The following is a 20,850-nucleotide window of genomic DNA, read 5'->3' as shown; positions in this document are numbered from 1 at the left end:
TTAGTGAAATGTGGACAGAAGCACTGAGTCCTCCACACTCCTGTTAGGAGACCAGAGGGAGAAAAAAAATGAAAGAAATTAAGGACAGAGTATTTTTTGCTAATTTTTTTTGCTGTGTATTGGGTTGGAAAAGACCTTAAAGATCTTTGCAACCCCTCTGCCATGGGCAGGGACACCTTCCACTATCCCAGGTTGCTCCAAGCCCTGTCCCACCTGGCCTTGGACACTTTCAGGGATGGGGCAGCCACAGCTGCTCTGAGAACTTGTGCCAGGGCCTCACCACCCTCTGCTTAAAGAATGAGGGAAAACTGCTGCAGATGGTGAAGACTTAGGCAAAGGAAGAGCTGATTTAGCAAGGGAAAAGCTTGGGGAGATGTGTCAGGAGCTGGTAGCTGAGCACACAGCTCTGATGAAGATGTAAGCACCAAACTGACCCTCTCACCAAATTGTGCTGTCAGTTCTCACCACATGCTTTACAGACGTGTCCAAGTGCAAAAGACACCTGGAAATAAAACGTCCTGGGATTTTTATGTAATGTGCCTGATTACCCAAGAGCCAGACATTGCCCTGCTGTGTCCCAAGGCTTTGATCCCTTGTCTATAAAGGAGGGAAGGCTGATCCTTTTCAGGATCAGAATGGATAAATGCTTTAAAAACTAGGAGATAGTAATACAGTGGATGTGAAAACTTTTGGCCCTGCCTTAAGCATCTCTTTCTTTCTGGCTTTCCCCATCCAGATTATTTGTTGTTAGAAGCAAACAGCAACAGCAAAAAAAGTGTTCCTTTTAGGGCCCAGCTCAAGAGGTTTCTGTATTGGACATTCAGCACTTCCCAATTAAGAGTGATAAACTGCTTTGATTTACTACAGTGTAGAGCCCAGAATCAACGTTATCAGGCAAAGCCTCCCACCTCCTCTCCATTACATGAGATGGGCAGGCATCTAAGATTCAAATTTGGTGTCTCACTGCTCTTTCTGGCAAACTATTTCAGCTGTGTGTCTGCTGAAATTGTAAAGATTAAACAACCAAAAAAAAAATTTTGGATTCCTGGGAGGAGTTCAAACCTGCTGTGAGTGCACACTCACTACATCAAATGCAAGAGCCCTTACCAGCTTTAATTTGAAGGAGGTGACTCAAAAAACCTCTGTCCCACCTCTGCAAGTATCAGCAGCATCTTCCAGGCATGATGTTCATTTCAGATTCCACTTAGGCTGCAGATTCAACCTTGATACAGACCTCAGACATGGGAGGACACAATGCTGTGAGCTGTTGGCAGAAAGGAACAAAATTCAGACATCCAAATCTAAAACTGAAAATTTAAAAAAAAAATCAGCCTCACAGTCATCTTGCCTTTAGAGTACCCTCTAGAGGGATAAAAAGGCTAGCAAAGATAAATGCAAGCATACTGGAAATCTTGCTGATCTCTTAGCCTCTGTGACCTCCCTGGGCAATGCCTTCTACTGATTCTAAATGAAATCAATCAAAATGTCTTTTAATTGGCAAGACAGAGGATGTATAAATACACAACAAAAAGATCCCAGTGTCATTCAGATGGGTTCTCCATCCTTGGAGGCATTCAGAAGCTGCCTGGACATGGTCCTGGGCAGTCAGGTCTCTGTGGCCCTGCTGGAGCAAAGAGGTTGGACAAGGTGACTTCCAGAGGTGCCTTCCCAGCTCAGACATTCTGTGTCTCTGTGATTTCTCAGCTGTTTTTTGTCTGTTGTTTTAGCTTCAGGTTTCCCTGTGTTATTAGCTAATGTCACCCAAAGAGACAGGAGTGGTCCTGCAGCCCTCCAGGAGTAGGCACTTTGTCTCCAGTTGTGGTCAAGAATCATGCTTGGAGTGGCTTTCCATGGTCCCCATTTCAGGGGGAATTATTAGGGATGGTCTCTCTGCAGAGTCAGAGGGGGGATATTGTTTTCACACAAGCAATGGGAGAGTGCTCTCCAGGACAATCACAAGTGACTTTTCATTTTTCCAGCAGTTCCAAAGCAGCTCACCTCTCATGCCGTGTCACCTGGAGTGCATGCTCACACACCACGAACCTTTTGTGAAGGTCTTCACCCACTCCCACCCCTCCAGCTCTTTACCCCCATCTCTCTGATCACTCAGCCCTTCACGTGGCCATTTCCTGTGACAATGATGCCTCTTACAGGCAAAGGGCAGCCCAATTTTTTGTTTGTTTTCTTTTCATTTGTTGGGTTGGTTTATTTTTTCCTTTTCAGTTTTGCTTTGCTGGTGTTTCTTACATGCAGGCTGTTGTGCTGCTCTGGCTGAGGGCACTGAGGTGATGGGTTGAGTCAGCAAAGTGAGGAAACCAAAGCCTGGAGTGGCAGGAGACAGGCAGAGTGTGGAAACCAGCAGGTGAAGTCAGGCAGAGGCTTTGCCTCCCTCAACCTGTGCTCTAAAATGCATTTTATACCCCTCCTTAAATTGATTATCTTGAGTGCTGCTGACAAACCAGAATATTGAGCCCAAACTGACAGATAAAAAGCTATGAAACTTTATAAAATCAGAGATGAGAAAACTTTATGGGCTGGGAACACATTGAGCACCATATGCTCAGTTGATCCTTGGCGTGAGACTAACCTGAAGGATTTTTTAACACCAGCACCACAGTTGATTTATTTCCCTTTATAGCTTGAGAGAGACAACACAAATCTCCAGTCAAGGAGTTCCAAGGAAGTCAAGTCAGGCTGGACCCTGTAGAAAGATTTACTCAATGTTTCCTGGTGGAGCCTGGCAGATGGGCATGGCCACACAGCATTTTGTAAGCAGTTTGATTTGCTCACTGCATTTCCTGTCCTCTTCTGGGCAGGCCAGGGAACTCCCCAGCTGGAATTGTGTAACCTCCAGCTGGGCAGATGTCTCATGGGAACAGGGGGTTTGGGAAGTGCTGGACCTGCTGCATGGTAAAAGGGATGAAGTGACCTCTCCACTCCTTTCTTAGCAGATTTTTTTTATCACTGCTAGAAGAGACTGAAATGTAAATTAAACTTCATGGCAACATGCAGTGCATTCTTGTGGAAGAAGTAGAAACCTTTGAGGGTGAAAAGAAAAAAACCCAAAAATATAAAAAACTCTGAAAATACCTTGACCTGCTATATTTTTTCTTTATTTTCCAAACACATTAATTCATTCATTTCCATTAATTCAAAGCACAGACCAAGAAGAATATTATATTTGCTTTCACAGCAGTTATTAAATATGTTTCCTTGTTATTTCCCCCATCTCCTCCTCTAAATTAACATAAATTACAAACAACTACCCTTAAAAAACAAACAACAGAGACCAAATATTTTGAGAATTAAACCCTTCAGAAAGGTGAGAATTAAACTCTAGAGAATTAAACTCTTCACTGCCCAGGTGAAATGCTCAGTTTTGGATTTTAATTTTTTTTTTTTCCTTACTGAAAATGTGGGTGGTTTTCAAATACAGGAAAGAAAACACGATGCCTGTGGTGATATTTTCCACCAGAAAGATGCAGCTTTAAGGGCTTTTGGTTTCCAGATACCTCCACCCACAGGAGTGGCCTCTTCTGCTGTAGAAGGCGACGCCTGATTAGCTGTAGAGTCGAGTTAAATGGCAATAACAATGCTCAGCAGTCGTTCCTGTGTTTCAGTGGAAGCTCTGTGTCAGCTAGGTAATTATCCTGAGTCTGGGTAATTAATATGGCAGCTGCCTCCCAGACCACAGAGCTTTTAAATCTGATCAAAAGCTGCTGTGGAAAAAAAAAAAAAAAAAAAGGAGTGGAAAGAAGTGGAGAATCTGTTCTTTGTATCCCTGGTGGACAGGATGGAGTTGAAGATGTTGCAGGGGGTGTGGACTTGACAGCCTTTAAAGATCATTTCCATTGCAACCATGCTCTGGTTCTGTGATCCCATTACAAGAAATGGGCTTAAATCCCAGCAGGGAAGGTTTAGGTTACACATGAAGGGCAGTGAAGGACAACTTTGGGACAGGCTGTGGCAGGCAGGTGTGGCTCTCACCAGAGATCTGGAGTGACAAGATGGGTGAATGTCCCTTCAGAAAGGGCTCATGCTGATTTATTTTCCCTTGCAGCGGGAGTTGGAATCCTTGGCTTGTCTTGCCAACAATTTTCCCTGATCTGAGATCTTCTGGTTGCACAGTCAGATGTTTTGCTGGGGGAGGATGCAGGCTCAAACCTTCTGCCAGGTTGGAGGTAAGTGGTCTGGTACAATGTTTAGTGTGTGATACATGGACAGTAACCCTGAGCCTAAATATTTGCACACGTGCCAAGTTCCTAAAGGCAAAGGGATCCTCATGGAAACACCTGCTCTGTCGTGCTCTGATCCCCAGAACACAGAATCCCAGAATCCCAGGATGGTTTGGGTTGGAAAGGACCTTAAAAATCATCTCATTCCAACCCCCTGCCATGGTCAGGAACACCTTTCACTAGACCAGGTTACTCAGAGCCCCATCCAGCCTGGTCCTCAGCATTTCCAGGGATGAGATGTGACCTATGTGAGTGAAGCAATGGGGTCAGAGAATGGGGGACAGACCATGGGGCTGCATCCCAGCTGGGGATATGCCAGTACACACCCAAAGCTTGCACCCAGCCTAAGAGCAGGTAGATATGGTCCTCTAAACACCAGGTTCCTGTGCAAATTTCAGCAACTGCATCAGTAAACAACAAGAGATGAAAACTGAAGCTTGGGATGGGAATACATGGAATTTTGATTACCTACAGCTTGCCTTCAGCTGGGGTGAAAGAACCTATTCTGTATACTTTTATTATCAACAGCCCAGTGTAATGGACTCTGATGCAGACAGGAAGGATGATGAGTAAGTTAATGGGGTGTGAGCAATTAAAATGCAAAATCGTCTCCCTCACTAAATGTCTTTTTCTCTCCTGCCAGTGACAGGAATAGGTATTACAGACTAATTGTCTCAGAAAATAGGAAAGAACCACACTTTGAAAGCAATTGATTTCCCCTGATTTCCAAAATCCCAGCAACCTTTCCCTTTGCCTCACCTCCCTTTTCTTTATTTTAATGTATAATTTACATTTTAGAGACCAGCCTCAAGGGCAAAATAATCACAACAATATTCAAAGGGCCATCCCAGCCTGCTCAAAGTGAACACTTACAGGCCCTAAAATTTCTTAGCACCTCATTTGGGTGATCTCAAACAAAACATCTTTCACAGATCTGGCAGGTGTGGTGTTCTGTACATTGGACTTTTAGAGAAACTCTATTTGAGATTCTTCACTGGAGCCTTTGGAGCCACAGAAGGTGGTTGAACATGGTCTCACATTTTCTGTGGGTACACCAGGGAGCTGAAGGACATCTTTAGGTGTCCTTGCTATAGCTGTGATCATGTTGATTTGTCTGTCAGCAAAGCCCACGGGTCTCACAGAGCTGGTGTTACCCTGGAGGATAGAGGAATTTCCCACTATCTTCTCCAGAATCCCTTGCCACCACATTTCTGGGGTTTCCTTGCCTTCCTGTGGCTCCTCTCCCATGTTCCTGGGCCAGTTTCCTGCTCCAGATCCACCCATCCATGATGGCCAGCATCACACATTTTCTGACAGCACAAGAGGAAAACCATGATTCCTGTGGAGCTGAGAAGGTCTCCTAGGGAGCATCCTGAGCAAAACTCACTTTTGACACCCTCAGCCCCTGGAAGGGGTGCACCAAACAGGTACCACCCATCCTTCTTCCACACAACAACCTGGTCTGAGGTTCCTAACATCTATGTCCAAGAAGGTAACACAGTGGGAGATATGAATGAGGAAAGGACTTCTCTGCAGGCACTCCCTCTGCACCCCTGCCAGCCACGGCAACAACGCTTTGCAGCCTGGACAAAAAAGTCAGGTTGTCCTGTTTGATTATTTTGGGAGAGAGTTTCACTGCAGCCAGTTTCCCCTTCGGTAACAGGGACCCCAGCCCTAAGGGACACCATGCCCAGCCCCCGGCTCGGAATGTGTGGGGGCAAACGGAGAGGACACCGGGGGCGGGGAGAGAGGTGGTGCCGAGGACGAGGAGGAGGAGGAAGGGCGGCAAGGGCAGCCCCGGTGGTGGCTGCGGACGCCCCGGAGGGCGCTGTTTCCCTGCGGGGGCGGCGGGAGCGCTGAGCCGGGCTGGGCTGAGCCGGGCGGAGCTCAGCAGAGCCGGGCTGGGCTGAGCCGGGCTGTGCCGGGCGGAGCTCAGCAGAGCCGGGCTGGGCTGAGCCGGGCTGTGCCGGGCGGAGCTCAGCAGAGCCGGGCTGGGCTGAGCCGGGCTGTGCCGGGCGGAGCTCAGCAGAGCCGGGCTGGGCTGAGCCGGGCTGTGCCGGGCGGAGCTCAGCAGAGCCGGGCTGGGCTGGGCTGAGCCGGGCTGTGCCGGGCGGAGCTCAGCAGAGCCGGGCTGGGCTGTGCCGTGCCGAGCCGTGTTGTCCCGGGAGGAGCGCTGCAGACCTGAGCTGGGCTGTGCCGGGCTGGGCTCTGCAGAGCTGAGTTTGTCTGTGCGGGACTTAGCCGAGCCAGGCAGAGCCGAGCCGGGCTGTGCCGGGCGGGACTGGGCTCAAGCCAAGCCGAGCTGAACTGAGCCGAACAGTACTGATCCGAGCCGAGCCGCGCTGCGCGGGCAGCAGGTACGGCCGGCGGAGCGGAGCGGGATGCGCGGGGGATGCGCTGGGCAGGGCCGGGCAGGGTGTTCCGCTGCAGGGCCGATGTGCCAGGGCCGGGTGGGACCTCCGAGGGAGAACCTATGCAGTAATACCGGGAAAGTTGAGGGCACTGCTTGGTGGATTTCAGTGTCACTTGCTCCGCTGCAGCCATCGGCGCTGCTGTTACGGGGCTTTAAAGGTGATAACTTGGCATTTGTCCGGAGAGTTGTGTTTGATTTATCGTTTTACCCTTAAATAAGAGTATAAATTGCTTTCAGCTTCTCCACCTGATGTCTCTTGCGAGTGTTTGTGGTTTCGCCATCACATTTTCCTGCCTTTAAAAAAGAGCGTTGTTTTCTCCCGTGTATCTTCGTGTAAGAGAGAAAAGGGGAAAGTGAGAAACATAATGAAACAACTACAATGAAACACCGGCTACAAACAGTTTTAGTCAACAGAGTGAACAAGCTGGGGAAGACATAGAGGGAAAAGCCTTTCTCCTGCTGGGCTCAGGGGTGATTTGTAGGTGTTTCATGGTTACAGCAGTGTGTGATAGGACAGACAGACAGAAAAGTAGTTTTAGAGGCTTTGCTGTATCTCAGCGGCTGGGTATGTATCACTTTGGGGTCGGGTTTGTAATGTTCTAGAAAGAGCTGCGATAAGTTTGAGAGCAGATTTGGGCAGTTGAAGAGGAATGAACCCTCCATCCCTCCTCCGCTCCGCAGTGTTCGAGCTGCGTTTCCTTTCGGAGGAGGGGACTGAAACCCCAGCCCGGCTGAATTCTCTGCTACCCGTTGAACTCGAACACAGTTAAACTTCGGTGTAATCAGATCCTTTCTACCAGGCAAGTAACCAACTTCTCAGCTGCGCTTTAATCTCCAGGAGTGTGATACTTTTCAGAGAGGAAAGCTTTTTACAAGTTGTTTGTTTTTTTTTTTATTTGCACCGATGAAAGAACAGTAGCAAAAAAAAAAAAAAAAAAACCGACTCCAGCAGCTGAAAGCCACTCAATTGAGTCATGCTAACAGCAGATTATTTAGTAGGGTTACTAGGGCAGGAAGAGATAAAGTTTCACTGAACTTGTTATTAAAAAAAAAACAAAGGCTGGGGGAGCAGCAGAACTATTTGCAGTGAAAAGGGCAATGTTCAAACTTTTGTGTTCTTGAACAGCCAAGTCCTTGAGGCCCTGCACAAGTGGTTTTAGGGTTTTTTTATTTCTCTTTTTATCCTTCTTTTTTTAATTGAAGAAAGGACTTCACATCTCTGTTGAGGCCCCCAGGCATTGTGATTTCTGCGGAATGAGCTTTAGGAGTGGAGTTGAGGGACCAGCAAGGAGCTCCAAGGAGGTTCTTGTCCCACCTGGATGTGGTGGAGCAGGACTGCATCCAGCTAGAAATAACAGACAGCCTCCTAGGATGCTGCTTTCCTGGAGTTCAAGCTGCCCTTGCCTGAACTCCTGACATCAGAATTGAATCTGAATCCCAGTGTTGTTGCCTCTGTCTCTTTTTGCTGTCTCGGCTGGACATGAGACTTTGGTGTCTGCCAGCCTTTACTTGCCAAGGCTCCCTCAGCCCTGCTGGACCCCTCATTTTCCCCACATGACTCTTTAGCCAAGCCCTGTGTGGACATGAGGTGAATTAAGCAAGTGATGCTCAGCCTGTGCAGAGGTTTTGGCCTGGAAAGAATCCCTGCCTTAGGATGATGCCACAGTTGCACTGGCACAGGCAACGCAGAGGTTTGCTAGACTTCCCCCTCACTTTTACATGAATTTTATGATTTGTTTTTTAAGGCCTTATCTTATTGAAGATTCAGATCTCCCTCCTGAACCTGTACCCTGCAGCTCAGCAGCCCCTGTGCCCAGGCTGGTTTTGTGCTCACACTGCTGGGGAAACCTTTTCATTTTTTTTTCCACCCCAAGGAGAGCTGTGAAGGTTATTACACTGCCAGGGTGGAGCTAACTAAGCTCTTTTTTCCTGCCTCAAGTGTGTTTCTTTTCAAAGAAAGTTACTTGGTTGACTCTCAGAGCTTCTCACAGAAGCAACATGTGCCTCAAATCCCATCAGAGGTGGAGACCTCAAAGGAAAGAGGGAGAGGCAGGGAAGGAGGGATAGAGGGAACAAGAGAAGCAGCTTAGCTTTCCCAACATGCCAAATTTTTATTTTTCTTCCTTGGGATCTTTTGCAGGTTAGTCTCTGTTTCCACATTGTTCTGAAGGAAGTGATATGGTGAATAAAACTTCTGGTGGCAATTTTCTGGTTTCTTCTCTTATTACCTGAGTTTAATTGCCAAGAGCTCTGCAGCAGCCTGGGAGGGAGGTGAAGCATGAAGAACCTTCCAGGGCTTTGCCAGGAGAGATGTTCTGCTCTTGGCTTTTTTAATGCATGTGTTTGTGGATCCCAGTGAAAACACTTGGCTGCAGCTTCTGCTGTTGCTTCCCATTTTGCTGAAGCCAGGATTTGTGTAAACAGAGTGTTGTTCTTTGCCTAAGCTTTGAGAAAGTGACTCTTAAAACAGAAAAGGAAGAGGAAGTCACTACAGGAGTATGAACATCCAAAACCTGTGTGTGTGAAACCATGGAAAGGATTAATCAGAGCCTTGAGCCTGTAGTCACAGGTACCAGGAGCTTTGCACAGTTCCTCCCAGGGCTGCTCATGTGCCTGTTCTCACACAGAAATGTTCCCCAGATCACTCTGGTGATTGACATTGGAAGCAGCCTGCAAACACTGACAGTTTGTTTCCATCCTGTGCTGTTGTTCTCTCTTTGCCTCCTTGCATCCAGCTCCTGGTTGGGAGGAAAACATTGGCAAAGGCAGCCCAAACTGCAAACCCTTCCCTGTAGCCAATTGCACAGTGTTTTTGTTGTATCATGGCTTTTTTTATGTCAATTTTGTGATTTATCTGCATCGTTGCTTCCTTGTGTTAATATTGTTATTTATTGGGCCCGTTGGAGATTTTTCATCTCTCACCACCAGCCAGATCACACCCAGCAGCAGAGATAACATTTATTAACTGTGATGGTGAGAGTGGAAGGGACCCAAATTACATTTCAAATCACACCCAGCTGTCTTAGCAATGGATAATTCCTCTGGTTGCTATCATACCTTTTAGTAACACCATTGCTTCTGAGTGGATTTCTGGGGCAGAGTGGTGACATCCATTTTGGGGGTATTTTTATTTCCACTTATGCAAAAGAACATGTGCTGTGTTTGCTCCTTTGGGGCAGAAATGCTGAGTGGAGTAAGTGTACAGTTTTAAAGGACATGTAGTGAGGATGTAGGGCTCAGTTATCTCTCAAGTGAATTTCCTGATATTTTTCTGAGCTCTAAAGACCCATGAGATGTCCAGGGGATGATCTCAACATGATATCTTTCTGTTTTGTTTCTTTTTTAAATGGTCATTTCCACCTCACATTTGACCCATTTTGGGCTGGATTGTTTCTCAGTAATCAGCTACCTCAATTGTTACAGCATTTAATTTGCTTGGCATTCATTGTGAAGCAGTGCATTCTCCTTTCCTGATCATCCCAGTTATCTGCAGGAAATAAAACTAGTCAGAGCATTTGCATAGGAAATGCCAATGCTAAAAGACAAAAAAGTTTCTGGATGATAAACAAGTGAGGAGAGGGAGGTGATGAATCTTTGGCCCATCCATGGATGATATTCAGCCTGATTCTGTTAGAATCATAGATCACAGAATGGTTGGGGTCAGAAGGGACCTTAAATTCCTCCAGTTCCACCCCCTGCCATGGGCAGGGACACCTTCCACTAGACCAGGTTGTTCCAAACCCTGCTCAGCCTGGCCTCAGACATCTCCAGGGGTTCTTAATGAAAAATCTGCATTCATTTACCAAAATATCACCTCCTGACATAGACAGGGAACCCACAGTCATGGAAAAGATCCATTTTCATCCAAGGTTAGCAGACCATGGAGAGGTAAAGGAAAGTATTTGATGTGTCATCTAGAGGAGAAAGTTAGAACATCTTCCATACACGTAAAGAAATCCAAAAATGGCATTAAAAAACTTTTTGTGCTTTTCACATGATAATTATCAACAAATTTGTCAGTGGGAGGACTGTTTCCATAATTAAAACTGCCCTGACAGGAGAGGGGGATGAGACTGCACATGAATCCATAAAAATAATTAATTCTATATACATATACATTCTTACCTACAACGTATATGAGTGAAAGCAAACTTAGCACAGCTAATGGTACAAAAGGAAGTAGAAAAGGTGAAAGAAGGAGATGGAAACAAGGGGGAGGTGTTGCAGCCTTGTGTGTAGCAAGATTCCAGCTCTTCCTGAGCACAATGACCTGCTCCCTGGTGAAGTGTTACAACAGCAGGATCCAAGCTGGAAGCATCAGGGTTTACAGACTCAGATGGCTTTGGAGAACAAGAGAAATGGAGAAGTTTTCCTTCCAAAACACAGAAGATGGTCTGGGTTTTTTTATTAAGTTTTTTAATGGAAAATATTTTGGTCCACAACAAAGATGTTTTGATTCTGAGCTGTTATTGTGTCTTGTAGGAATTTAGTAAAAGATGATCCATGCATTTCTATTCTGTTGTTTCCTGGGGCTTCCAAAGTGCAACAGGACATCTTCATGTGGTGCAGAAAGGTGTTGGCTCTGTCTCCAGTGTCCATGGCAATAGTGATCAGGGAAGATGTGGCTCTGTGGATAAATCTGGTTGGCAGAAAGAATGAGGATATGTGGGAACCTTATGGATGAGTCATTTTGGTTAGTTTGCTTTATTAAAATATTTCAGGCCCTACAGCAAAACCCATCACTTTGCTTCAGAAAATACCCATATTTTTTAGTTGGAAAAAAGTGATCCTTTATGATAACTAGAATTTTCTATGGCAACAAAAAGCACTTTTCACCACCTGTTTCCCATGGGTTTCATCATTCAGAAAGGCAGGAAAATGATGTTTGAAACTGGTTTGAAAAGGTGATCCCAGACATTGTCAGTAACATGAGGAAGGGTGTGAGTGTGCCTGCAGAAGTGGTCCCCGAGCTGAGGAGGTGGGCTGGACCTCAGAGTCATCAGGACTGCAGTCTGAGGCAGGAAAACACCTGAGTGAAAAAAAAAAAAAAAAAAAAATGAGGCAAAGATGGAAGATGGTAAGGAGGTGGGTATAAGAGGAGTCTGTGGTGAGAGGAGTGTGTGGGGCTGGAACACCTCATGCAGGCCTCCCTCCTGCTGAAGGATGAAGGTTTAAGGTATAGATTCAGCTGTGTTTAGGTCTGGCAGGTGTTACTGAAGGGCTTTGGTGGTAAAGGTGTGGCTGATGAAGCAGTGGGGGATCAGTGCAACGTACAGGAACAACCTGCTCTAGTCCAACGTGTCCCTGCCCTTAAAAGACCTTTTCCAACCCAAACCATTCTATGATTCTGTGATGTATGAGGCATCTGGAAGATCCAGGAAGAGTACAACAGACAGCTTAAACCCTGAAGAACACCTCTAAGTCAAGCACAGATTCCTCCTCTGTCATCACACTGGGGTAATTTATTGCAGAGCAGCCACCCACCCAGGCCAGGAAGTGCAATTCCTGCCTCAGATGTCATTGCACCACATAACTCTGGACAAGCAAATAAGCCCAGTCCATCCCAACAAGCAGAAGGATGTCCCAGCACTGTAAATGCACCCATCTGCTGAGAGTCAGGATTTGGGGTAGCTCATCTCAGGGATGCAGGGATTGAGTGTGGAAGAGGATTCTCAAAGCAGACTGGCTCTAGGGCTGTGGCTGAGTTGTTTTGTGAAGTTATTCTGGGGTTTTTTTTGTGAGTAAGGAACCCTTCTGACAAATGTACTCCTAGCCCTGGGCTGACAGCGAGGTTTTTCTTGGGTTTAGTAGGGGAATGTTTTATCTCTGTCTCTCCTCATTGATGCAGTCATTCATCACTTTGTACTCAGTTCTTTCCTTGGGATCAAACACACACCAGCAGTTGCTTCATTTGGGCTAAATGACTGTTGGAGAGGCCCTAATCCATACAAACTACCCAGATATGTGGCCTTAATTTTATTTTTTAACCCAAAAACCACTGAAAAAGTAAAAGATAGAGTACTGCTAGAGGGTGGCAGCAGAATTGTTGTAGAATCATTGAATCACAGAATGGTTTGGGTTGGTAGGCTTACTCAAGACTGTTCCAACCCCCCTGCCATGGTCAAGGACACCTTCCACTAGTCCAGGTTGCTCAGAGCCCTTCCAGGGATGGGGAAGGAGGTCACACTCTCACATAAAGCTGGAGTGACTCTCCTGGACCATGCAGGTGTGTCACAAGTGAAGCCCTGATTCAGCTGGGTCTTTCATTGACCTTTTTAATGATTTTGTAAATAGCAGGTAGCAATTCCCAGGGATACTCAGGGGCATCACAGCCAGCAGCAGGATGGCTGTCACCTTCCCATTGGGGCCAAAATTTGGGATCACTCAGTGCCATAAATCCCCAGGAACCTGACTCCAGATTGTGCTGGGAGCAGAAGCTTAACTTCTGTTTTGTTTCAAATCTAAACTTATCCATGATTAATTTTCACTTGGATCTGAGCAGGTTTTTTGATGTGGTCATTTCACTTTGCTGTGCAGTTTGTGCTGGTGAAGCTGCTCCTCTTTCTCACCTGAATCAGCAGCAAAAGCAGGGACAGCTGAGGTGGGAGGAGAGCCTGAGTGAGAGGGGAGGCCTTTTGGGGCTGATATGTCAAGAACAGAAAGAGCAGCTGAGGCTTGTGGAGATCTGCTCTGACTTGTGAATGGGATTTGAAAAAGGTTATCCACGGAAAACAGAGAGACAAGCCCAGTTGTGGGAGTCACTGCTGCTTGTCTTGAAGGACTGTGCATGTGCTGAGGGCTGAATTTACCCAGGTTTTCCCCTCCCACCCTTACAGTAACACTTGCTATTTATGTTTTGATTTACAGCATGGGTGAAATAGTAAAAAATGTGCATCCTCCAGCTTCCCTTTTCAGCTCTCCTGCTCCTCCTCCCCCTCATGCCAGGGGAGGGTGTCAAGACAACTACAGATATTGTCATTCAAACAATTAAAATATTGGTTAAGTAAATAAAAACTCCTGAGAACAGCCCTTTTTCTCCCATCAAAATGGGGTAATTCTCAGCAATGTATTTTGAAGTGAAATTGGAAAGGATGGTGCTTTTACCAAATATCTTCATGAGAAAATTCAATTATACAGCTTCTGTCAGTTTTCCCAGTTCCTAGTCATTAACATTGTCCTCTGCCTTATTTATAGACCAGATTCAAACCCCATGGAAAATAAATAAAGGTTTCAGTGCACTTTGATTCAGTCTGTTGCACTTAGAGAGAGCTGTAAACCATCCTGTCCTCAGCTTTTTTTTTTGTCTCTGCAATACCCCTGTTAGCTCCTGGGGGTTTCAATGCAGAGAAAACACCCATGAGCTGATCTCTGAATTAACTGAGCTGATCTCTGAATTAACTGAGCTGCTGGCAGGTGAGAGCCATCCCCTCTGGTGTCACAGGTGGGGTTCTGTGTGAGGACACACACCTCCACCTGAACCAGGCTTCCCTCAGCCCAGGGGGAAGGAGGCATTTGAGGTCACCAGGCGTTTGACCCATTTCAGTCAGCGAGATGGAGATAATGGAAACTGAAAAGCCAGCAGATCTCTTTCTTTCTGCTCTTTGTGAAGGGGCCTGGGGTGAGCAGTCCACATGCAAATGGGTATGGAGGAGGCAGGAGAGTGAATGTCCAAAGCTGGGGGTCAGAAATTGGTTTATTTGGGTGAAGAGGAGAGGAAAGGGGCCTTCAGTGTGTCCCAGTTTGGGATTTTGTGAGTGCACCTGGATGTCTGGGTGTGTGACTGAGCTGTTCTGTGGCCAGTGGTGTGTGAGGAGGAGCAGCACATTCCCTGTGCTCTGCACTGCTTAGCTGAGCTGGGGCAGTGGTGCTGAGGTGAAGCAGACATTGTCTGCATGTTCATCATTTCCCTCTTCTCACAGTGGGAAGATGAACTCATGAAGGTTTGCTTAAGCAGCCATATAGTGATATAAAAAAACAAAACAAAACCCCCAGAAACTAAATTAGAAACTAAAACAACAACAAAAAACATCCCAAAAACCTGATTCTCACCACTTTGGTCTAAAATTAATTTTCCCTGTGTTTTCTATTTCATTCTTCATCCCACTGTGTGTGCTATATCCCTCCCAGTCAGGGAGATAGCTAAGGGCAGAAGCACAGAAAGAAACTGGTGGACAAATGATAAAGTTGATGTGAGTTAAATGGTGAGTGGAGTGGGAAGATATGGAGAGCTGGAAAGTCTCCCAGGAACTGGTCTGGAGCTCTGACACTGAGAATAGGACACCAGACTATAAATGGGAAGAGGACTTTCAGCATAACTGGAGCCAGAGCTTCTTTATTTAAGTAGAAGTGCAGTTTTAAATTTAAATTTAAATTGAATATGACTGAGGAAGAGGAAATGATATATCAGGCTTTATTTAAGGGGGTGGCTGGAGTCCAGAGGCATTGGGAGTGGGAAGGACACAGAAGGTGGAGTTGGGATGGTGCTGACAAGAGATGGCACAGATGTGGCACCTGAAATTGATGGGAGCAACAACAACAAATTGGGGGTGATGGTGGTGAAGCCATGGCAGCAAGAATTGATGGAGCAGAGAATGAAGGCAGAAACTGTAAACTGTGCAAAAGATTTCTGATGCTGATATTTATGTAATTATATTTAGCAGAATAAACATGAAGTTTCAAAGCTGTGGAAAAGGCTGGGTTACCTGAGTCACGCCTGGTGCTGTTTGTTGTAAAATGTGAGCTCTGCCAGGTGCTCCCAGGAGCAGAGGTCACTGCAGACTTCCTGGGAGGATTTCAGGCAGGGGGGAGGCAGCTGGGGGCTGTGGACCAGAGCTGGGCTGGTGGTGTTGGGGTGCCTAAAATGAATGATCTGGATGGTCTTTTGGTCTTTTTGCAGTTCCTATCTGCTGAGCTTGATAAAAAATTCATCCAGTGCTACAGAGGAGTGAGGAGGAAACAGTGATTCTCTTTAAATAATGGTGCAAGCTCTGGAGAAACATGGGACAATCCCAGATCAAAATTAGTTTCCTAAAATACATACAATTATAGAATGGTTTGGGTTGGGAGGGACCTTAAAGATCATCTCAATCCAAGCCCCTGCTGTGGACAGGGACACCTTCCACTATCCCAGGGTGCTCCAAGCCCCATCCAGCCTGGCCTACATCTCCAGATTCCATTTTGTCACACAGAAATCAGGTGTGCATGTCCAGTGTGGACTCCAGTTGTGATCTGAGTCTCCTCTGACAAATCTGCCCATTTTTTGAGGAGTGTGTGGTGACACCAAGCACAGGAGAAGCTTCACTGCTGACAGATGGCCAGACAGATACCTCGAGGGTGAGGTAGACACAGTCTGCTGGGTGGCAGAGGGGTGAGTGAAATGCTCTTTTCCAGTCCAACATTTCTGTAATCCAGGGTCCAAATACCCTGAGCAGATTTCTGGATTAAACAAAGACTTTAAATACCTCCACTGGCAAGTTAAGTTCATCACAGCATGAAACTGTGCCTGCACAAGGAAGGATGTTCATAAGTCTGTACCCCTCTTTGGGATTTTTTTCTTTGTTTTTAAGAAAAAGAAAATAAAAAATAGGTGCAGATGCTGGCACTGGCAGGAAGTCAGTGCATTAAAAAACATCCTGGTACAAGATGGTGAAGTATTTAAGGAACACTCCACCTGTGTCATTTAAAAAAGCACCAAACAACACCCAAAAGGCCAGAGCAAGAAATCTGTGAACCAGTGCCAAAATCATGCAGAAATAGAGAAATTGCTGTGCTAATGAACAAGAGGAACAAAAGGAAAGGACATATTGTAGCTTCATCTCAGTTTGGGATGTTTTTATTTCCCTCATTACATTGAAAAGCTCTTGAAAGAATTTTCTGTTGTTTTTTAAACAATGCTCTGTCATTTCTGGTTTATTCAGTGTTTGTTAGCAGACAATTAAAACCTGAAAATATAGTATTAAAAAATATAGATAAGTACGATAGGGATAGTAACTTTGAAAACATTTCTTTTGACAAGTACAATAGGGATAATAACTTTGAAAACATTTCTTGTGTGGTCCAGGTGTTGCAGAAATGAAGTGATTCAGGAAAATAAAGTAACCATAAGTTTTCCAGGAGAAGAAGGAAGCAAAATTGGCAAGTTGCTCTTAATACACTGGACCCTAAAAATGCACCAAAAAAAGAGAAAGGTTTTACAAAGGAGAGCAAATTGAATAGTTGGGCATTTTTCCAGCAGTACAAGTGAGAAAGATTGCTTTGTTTCAGGACCACATGTGACAAAAATTCATTAAATGTGAGGAAAAAAAAAAGAGAACTGACCTGGCTTGAGGGACAGGACCTGGAGGGGTTTAATCCATATAAAGATTTGGTGAGTCTGCTCTGCTTCTCTTTCCAAATTGCACAAATAACAAGGGATTCAGCTTTAAACACCCTGCCAAGGTAGACAAATTCACATTGTCTGCTGGGAAACAACAGGCATGTCTGAGAGAGGTTCTCCTTCTGGTGTAAGAATTTGTATCCTCTGTGAGCAAATTAAAAAGTGCTCAGGGGTGTTCCTGTGCATTGGACCCTTTTTCCCTTTCTAAGCACATTCCAGAGTGGATGGTTTTGGTGTGGGGTCCTCCCCCAGATGTTTTTCACTGTCTCTCCAAGCTGTCATTACTGTTAGGCAGGAATGCATCTGCTCCTGGATCAAACCCTAAAATCTGGGTCCTTTTTCACTGGGCAGCTGAAGCCCAGTGCTGGGACTGACCTTGGCCAACTTTGTGTAATCATGGGGTGGAAACAGCAATTCCAGGATGGGCTTGGCTTTGTTTGAAATACCTTCTTTGGGATGGCAAGATGCACCCCTGCAGAGGTTTATATCTCTGTCTGGGTGTTCTGGGAGCTGGGCTGGCAGCCCATGTGTGCAGTGCAGTTGTCTCTGTACATTCATGTGAATCCATCCTTAATCTCTTCACAGGCAGCCAGGCTGCAATTTCCCAGCCTCTTTATCCCAACCAAACATTGCTGCACACCACCCCCCCCACCATCATCTTCATCATCATCATCATCACCATCACCACCACCACCACTCCTGCTTAGGACAGGCCCCACATCCTTGCAGGGTCAGTCAGAGCAGGGGGTGGGTGCAGCTGCAAACTTGCTGGTCAAGCAGAGAAAAGAGAGGTTGCTTTTAGAGAAATCTGCTCTAAGGAGACCTCAGCCTGTGCTGGAGGAGATTGGGGAGCTGCAGCATTACAGGGGGATAAAAAGCTGATCAAAATCCTTGGGCACAGCCTGTGATTAGGTCAGGCTGAAGGAATTGTTGTGTGGAGACCCAAGGGGATAGCAAAGCATAAATTCCCTGGTTTTAAGGCCCAGCTACCCAGGTGTTCCTAGAAAGGCTGAGGATTCCATCCTAGAGTCCATGGATGAATGTAGTGACCATTGACATTCCCAGCAGCTATTCCAGCAATTCCCCAGTGGGAGGGACACCCACCCTTCTAGAGCTGTAAATCTGTTCACTTGTGTTAACTCCACTGTGGTTTAATCATGTTTAAGATCTGAAGAGAGACTTGAGGTTCCATTCTTGCCTTGTGCACCACAAATGCAACAAAAGAAAACCCCAGAGCTCAGCAGACTCCAGACAGAGTTTGTAGGGTTTATAGAGGAGATAGATCCTGTTACCAATACACACCACTCCCTCCAAACACAGCTCCACAAGACTCCCCAGTGGGTTTTTAAGAGAAATGTCCTTCCCTGTGCCTGCTCCTAGAAAAGCCTGCAAGCTTCATTTCCAGAGGGGAAAGAAATGTTTTGCCCAGGTCTTCTGCATCTGCAAGAGATGGGAAAGGGTTTGTGTGGGGAGCATCACCTCTGTTTTGAAATCAAATGGTTCCAGGGAGTTTTGGGGGGCTCTTCAGTTGCATGGAGTCTGGTATTGTACCAATCCCATCAGAGACTGCTGGTCCTGGCTTGCCTCACTCTCTCCTTCCTCTGCCTTTGTGAGATGCTGAAGATGGGGAGGCTGAGAACAGAGAGAGGGAAAATCAAAGGGCTCTGCAGCTTCCCCTCCTTTCCCTCCTCTGATCCACATCCTTGTCAAAGGAAAGTGTGAGAAATGTTGGATGGCATCCAGAGGGGCTCTGAACTTCCACCTTCATGAGCAGGCTGGTGTGATCTCCTTTGAAACAACAGCTGATAGGGGCACCCAAAATGAGTCACTCAGGGGAGTTATTTAGATCCCCACTCCCTCCTGTTTGGTCTGTGGGATATGAGGAGTCAGGATGGAGAAAGGGATTTCAGCCTTCCCTACTGGTGTTCAGGGTTGCTCTTAAAATGTGCAGAAGGCCTTGAGCTGTGTAATGCTCACGTGCAGGTCTCCACCAGCCTTGCACACAGATCTCTGCAGGGTCAGGACCTGCCTTTTTTGCTGGGAGATGCCTTGGAAAGGGGGTGAAAGAAAGTTCATACCCTCCAGCTAAAACTCCTGGATCCTTTCCCTCGTAGTGATGCTGATCTGGAGATTATGAACTCGTTTTGCAAGCAGTTTTGCCTCAAAAAAAAAAAAAAAAAAGGAGAGAGCTGGAAATGTTCCCTCTGACCTTGAGAAATGAGAGTTTGATGACATTAGGAAAGCAGCATCTCAAATCCAGAAATATTTCTCTTTTCAGCTGGCCCTTGTTCAATAAATTGCCATCTTTACTGTGTCATACATGCATCCATTTTCAGTCAGTGAAAGGCAGAAGTACAAATCCCATCACAGGCAGCTGTCCTCCATCCACATCTTCTGCTGTGTGGGAGCAGGAACTCATTTCTTCCTCTCTACTTAGCCACAATTGATTAAGGACGTTAAGGAGTTTATTACTTCCTAATATCATCTGGGAATGGTTTCCATTTGTTGCATTGTTCTCCAGAGTGGGCAGAGCTCCCCTGTGCCAGCAAGGTGGGGTGCAGCATTGCTGAACTCCAGTTACTGGGGTTTCACTGTAGGAGAGGTTGCAGGTGGCCTCTTACAGAAAGCTGCATTTCATCCTTGGTTTCCAGATACCTCACAGGACCACTGGGAAATTAAGCAGACACTCTCCATATCCAGTGCAGCTGTTTGTGGTGTTAAATTAAACTGCTGCTGTTACAGCGAGCCGTGCTGGAGCTGAGCTGTGCTGTTGCTTAATTGTTTATGGCCATGGATGCCAGCCAAGCAGCAGTCCTGTAGTGGCAAACACTGGAAATCTGACCTGGAGAACAGATGTTTGGGCCAAAGCCAAGGTGGTTTCAGGAAAGACAGTGGGAGAGAAGAGAGAAAAGCAGGAAACCAGTTATCTGTCTGATTTATTGGGCAGAGTAAAGAAATCCACCCCAGAGCAGAGTGCTGACACAAGGCTGGTACAGCAGTAAACTCTGGTTTTAGCAAGCTTGAGCCAGCCTTTGCAAGCCCTGGGAGGGCAGCTGTTGGTTTATCAGTGCTGACTCTTGCTGTGCCAAACCCACTGTTTGCTTTGCAGCTGGTGGAAAGTTCTCACCTGTTTGCTGGAGGCTGCAGAGCATCTCCTGCAATAAACTGGTTTATGTGGAGTCCCAGCACAAGTCTCTCAGGTTTGATACATTGAAGGGATCCATTGAAATTTTAATGGTTTGAGGAATCTGATCAACACCACATCTTGCAGTGAAGGTGCTTCATGTGAACAGATCACCCCCAGGTATCCACACTGGCTCTCACAGGAGGGAAATCTCACATTGGTGGTTCCAGCTCAGGATCTGAGGGTGCCAATTTCCCCCTGCTCCTCTCTCAGGAGCCCAGAGGACTGCCTGACATGGGGATGCAGGTGCTGCAGACATCTGGGTCTTGGTGAGATCTATCCCCCTGTGTCTTCACAGAACCATAGGCTGCTTGAGCTTTGAAGTGACCTCTTCTTGTCCCCTTCTTGTCCCCCTGCTTGAGCTTTGAAGTGACCTCTTCTTGTCCCCCTCTCCTGCCCAAGCAGGGACTCTTGGAGCTGCCCTAGATCATGGCCAGATGGCTTTTGAATATTTCAAGAGTGAAGATTCCACAACATCTCTGGGATACCTGATCAGGAGGTGCTTGATTGCACAGAGCCAAAATGAAGAGTTGCACTGCAGGGGAGGGAACATCCAGCATTGAAGATGAAGGAAAGTTTTAAAGCCACTGCTCAGGGAGCTGATCCACAGACCTGAGCAGGTGTCTTGTAGCACATCCAAGCA

At 46.3% G+C, this 20,850-nt stretch overlaps 1 protein-coding gene across 2 annotated transcripts in view; it reads left to right on the top strand.

The window, feature by feature from the left end:
* Window positions 1–3,622: 3,622 nt before the first annotated feature.
* Window positions 3,623–20,850, top strand: part of PRKCQ (protein kinase C theta) — a 57,311-nt gene continuing 40,083 nt past the window's right edge. Inside the window, exons 1-2 of one of the 2 annotated variants that reach the window (XM_030238507.2) lie at window positions 3,623–3,641; window positions 4,061–4,181. The gene's annotated coding sequence lies outside the window, so the exon portion shown is untranslated. Of the gene's footprint in view, window positions 3,642–4,060; window positions 4,182–6,261; window positions 6,593–20,850 lie in introns of those variants that run through there. The other variant, XM_009097448.4, reaches the window with a different exon arrangement.

The sequence above is a fragment of the Serinus canaria genome, chromosome 1A (assembly GCF_022539315.1).
Source record: "Serinus canaria isolate serCan28SL12 chromosome 1A, serCan2020, whole genome shotgun sequence".
In the NCBI taxonomy this organism is placed as follows: Eukaryota; Metazoa; Chordata; class Aves; order Passeriformes; family Fringillidae; genus Serinus; species Serinus canaria.
This window is presented reverse-complemented; position numbering and strand designations above follow the sequence as displayed.